Genomic DNA, 4979 nt, shown 5'->3' with positions numbered 1-4979 from the left:
GTTTTTAAAGACTGTAAGGCGACCCTACAGCATTGTTAGAGACAGAGGAGGATGGTGGCTGCTCTCTGGCAGCCTGCCAGAGGAGACAGGAGAGGAAGTCTACTTGAATGCTGAGAAACCGTCACGATTAGTGGACCACCTGCAATTCCACTTCTTGGTACACAGCCACAAGGATTCTACACAGGAGCTGTAAGAGGCATTGGAACACTCGTGTTCAGAGCAACACTGTTCACTACAGCCGAAATGTGGAGACAACCTAAAAGGTCCATTTACTGAAGAATGGATAAGCACAATGCTGTACCGGCACACGATGGAATATTACACAGCCTTAAAAAGGGAGGAAATTCTGACCCATGTCACAAAGTGGGTGAATCTTGAGGACAGTGAGTTAAATAATCTCATTGCAAAAGGACAAATACTATATGACCCCACTCGTGTGAAGTACGGTAGTCAAATACACAGAGACAGAAAGTGGAATAGTGGTTGCCAGGAGCGGAGGGGAGGGGAGAGAAATGGAGTCATTGCTTACCAAGTTTGGAGTTTTAATTGAAGAGATTGAAATAAATTCTGGAGGTGAATGGTGGTAATGGGACACAAAAGTGTGGCTATATTTAATGTCACTGAACTGTACACTTAAAATGGTTAAATTGGTACACCTTTTGCTATTAATATATATAAAAGATATAAATGTGATATATAATTAATACATATATACTTTGGGGGGCCATGAGTGGTGAAGGTGGTGCTATCAAAGGTGATGGTGGTAAAGGTAATGAAAAAGAGCAAAGAAACACAGTTATAAGATTATTCTCATTATATTATGGCATGAAAACGATTCAAAAGAGAATCTCACCAGGTGCTAATAGTAATACTTTATTGAGTGTTCACTCAAGGATTTACACTAAGGATTTTACATGCATTAACCTATGTATTCTTCACAATGACCTCATGAGAGTGGAAACTACCATTATACTCTTTTGAGACTCAGCAAAATTAACCACCTAATTCACCCCACTCCAGTACTCTTGCCTGGAAAATCCCATGGACGGAGGAGCCTGGTGGGCTGCCATCTATGGGGTCGCACAGAGTCGGACACGACTGAAGTGACTTAGCAGCAGCAGCAACCACCTGATTAAGCCATGGAACCCGTGAATGCCAATAGAGTGAGATTCGAACTCAGGATGTCCTGTGAGCCCAGTGGTTCTCAAACATTAGTGTACATTAGAATCACCTGGAGGGCTGGTTAAGCCATAGATTGCTGGGCTCAGTCTTCAGAGTTTCTTTGGTTCTAAGGTGAGTCCATGGATATTTGCATTTCTAATAACTTCCCAGATAACTCATGTGGTTGGTTGGGAACCACACTTTGAGAGTCAGTGTGGTAGTTTATCCTCTAAACCACTGCAAGGCAATAGCAGAAGGACTGGTTCTGTCCAAGAGGATTCGTGGGTGAGTGCTGTGCTGGAAGGACAGTAGGCGGGATAAGGGGCAGAGTTCACTACCCTTTCTTGTCTGTGTCTCTCCGTTTGCTGGAACACAGGCGGTGGTTTAGTTGCTAAGTCGTGTCCAAATCTTGCAACTAAACCACCACAATTTCTTGGCTGTGCCTGTCTCTTTGCTGTAACACAGAGGCAGCTGCTAATGTCTGTTAACAAGATATGAGTTTTAAGGTGCTTTTTCCCTGAAAAGAATTAGCAAAGACTGACAAAATCATAGGTCTTCATTAGCCTCCTTCCTCTAGTATATCCAAATAGTCTACATCCTTCAATCTCAAGACGGTATTCCACCTAAGGTTAATCCCATGGTTTTCACAATTCGGATTACTTTTAGACTCACTCTTACACAAGTTAGAGATGATTAATCTCTGATTGACTTATGTATTTTTATCTTTCTTGTCCTGTTAGTTTAAAACTTTTTGAGATTGAGGATAGTGGCTTATATTTATCTTGGGCTTCCAAGACTGTGGTTAAAACAGTCTCAGACTAGCTGTATAATCAATGATTATTGACAAAAAATGGTTTAATTAGATATTACCATTCAGTTCAGTTCAGTCGCTCAGTCGTGTCCAACTCTTTGCCACCCCATGAATCACAGCACACCAGGCCTCCCTGTCCATCACCAACTCCCGGAGTTCACCCAAACTCATGTCCATCGAGTTGGTGATGCCATCCAGCCATCTCATCCTCTGTCGTCCCCTTCTCCTCCTGCCCCCAATCCCTCCCAGCATCAGGGTCTTTTCCAATGAGTCAACTCTTTGCATGAGGTGGCCAAACTATTGGAGTTTCAGCTTTAGCATCAGTCCTTTCAATGAACACCCAGGACTGATTTCTTTTAGGATGGACTGGTTGGACCTCCTTGCAGTCCAAAGGACTCTCAAGAGTCTTCTCCAACACCACAGTTCAAAAGCATCAATTCTTCAGTGCTCAGCTTTCTTTATAGTCCAACTCTCACATCCATACATGACCACTGGAAAAACCATAGCCTTGACTAGATGGACCTTTGTGTGCAAAGTTATATCTCTGCTTTTTAATATGCTATCTAGGTTGGTCATAACTTTCCTTCCAAGGAGTAAGCATCTTTTAATTTCATGGCTGTAATCACCATTACATCAATGTTAATAAAAATTAGAATGAAATACATTAGAATATAATGAAAATATTTCAGAGTACTAAATGTTGGTTAGAAGCTGGCAGTCCTGCCATTAGTCCCCGTGATGATTTTGGAGGAAACAGAAGCATCTCTGTTCAAGACATCTAACTGGCATCCACACAAATGTAAGAAGCCTACAAGGGGATGGTGAACACTGGATCTGTGCAATATACACCTTGCACAACTCTAAGACATGGCCCTGTGTATCACGTGACTCATGCAGGCTCAGCTGACTGCTCCCTTCCAAGGCAGATGACAGTCTTAATAAATATTAGTCCAACAGTTCTCCAGTTGTACACTGTACATAAATCTGTAACTGGATTCACAATACTCTACAATGTTCTCTCCTTGGTCTTTCTCTCTTATTTTATATAGTGACTATCTTAAGTGTAAGAACCATGTCTTTGTATCCCTTGTGTCTAGGGAGGTATACTGCATGTCATACACCTTCACAATAAATGTTTGTTGAATGAAGTAATAAATGAATAAACATAAATTGTCATTGTCAAGTTATTTAAAGATCTAGATAAGATTATACAGTAAAATGCTTTGGAAATTGCTTGGATAAATAGCAAGACAATAGGCAAGCTCAAGGGAGAAAAGGTTGATGGTGCCATCTGAGTTTTGGTGGTTTACTTTTGCAGAGTCCTACAATGAGTTTTCCTAGCATTCTCACCAATAATCCAGACAGCGAGTAGATGAATAGTTTTTTCCTCCTCCTACACTGAGAAAATTGCTCTTGTCCCAGTTATATAAATTCCACAATATTTTGGTATTACAATAAATCCACTGCATACGAATGAGTTTGGTTCCAAGAGTGCATTTGTAAGTCCATTTTCTTCGTAATTTCAGTTTGTTCATAAATCCAACAAAGTTAGCCTAGGTACCCAACTAACGCAGTCAACTATATAGTACTGAACTATAATAGGTTTATAATACTTTTCACACAAATAATATGAACATAAAAAGCAAATACAAAAAACAGAAAACATTTTTAATCTTGAAAAGTACAGTACAGTACAGTAACAGCTGATGTACAGGGGCTGACACACACATTCGCGTCTTTAAAAGTTTGAAACTTGAAGGTTCATACATAGGGGACTTATCTATAATTTTCCTGATGATGGTGTCAGATCAGGACACCTATTTGTTCAAACAATTGTGATGTTCATGTTGAAAGTCTTTATTGGGATATTCCATCTGAGAAATTACTGTGGAAATACAGCAAAGTTCTGAAGTGCCTTATTCTCTGGAACATACTCCTTCATGATTCCTAAAAATTCCCACTTTTCCCTTGGCCCTTGTGTTAGCCATCAGTGCTGTTTATCAGGTGTTGTCCACACGCCATCTTCCCTTACGGGCATTTGGCCAGACTGTAGCTCCCTGGAAGTTAGGTCGGCCATGTGACCTTCTCTGGCCAATGAAATGTGAGTAGGGGGTGAGATGTCACTTCCGGGTGGAAGCTTTAGGAGCCAGCGGTCGACTCCCCGCTGTATCCTCCTCATTGTGCTGATGACTGGTCAAATTGAAGCCTCCATCAGCCCAAAGTCTCTGAGCAATTTCTGTGAGTAATATCTTCACATTTATTATTAATGAGAAGTCAGAATGATCAAAGGAAATGTTTCTTTGAAGTGCCTTAGTGAAATAACTGGCTTAGAAGTGTATGCTTCAATTTCCCCCCTTTTCTTTGAAGACGTTGCTTCATAGTGCATTATGATCTGCGTGAGCAAGGGCGGCTTCAAAGGCCTGTGCGGGGTCAGCAGTCCTTCCCAGAGTAAACACAAGTCTGCTGTGTCTTTGATTGGTGCCTCTCACAGCCATCAGTCCCTGTCATTGTCAGGGACCCCAGACTCACAGAATTACAAGTTTTATTAAAAAGACAGGCATTTTAAAAATGTTATTTTATTGAGGTATAGTTGGTTTACAATGTTGTGTCAATTTCTGCTGTAAAGTGATTCAGTTATACATGTGTGTGTGTATATATATATATACCTTCTTTTTCATATTCTTTCCTATTATGGTTTATCAAAGGATATTGAATAGCGTTTGCTATGCTATACTATAGGGCCTTGTTGTTTAGCCATCTTATCTGTTTGCATCTACTAACCCTAACTTTGGTCCTTCCCTCTCCCCCTCCCCGATCAGTGGAAACCACCAGTCTGTTCTCTGTGAGTCTGGTAGAAGAATAGCGTTTGTTTCTCAATCCAAAGAATTAACCGAGAGTTGTCTCTGTTCCTTAGTCCTTCCCACTAGGCCATTTTTTTTCTCTCTTTTGCTCTTGACTTTGCCACATTAGCTCCATGCACAGAAGCCTACTGCTATCTTTGCTTTGC

The sequence above is a fragment of the Capra hircus genome, chromosome 5 (genome assembly GCF_001704415.2).
Source record: "Capra hircus breed San Clemente chromosome 5, ASM170441v1, whole genome shotgun sequence".
In the NCBI taxonomy this organism is placed as follows: Eukaryota; Metazoa; Chordata; class Mammalia; order Artiodactyla; family Bovidae; genus Capra; species Capra hircus.
Note: the sequence above shows the minus strand (reverse complement) of the source record.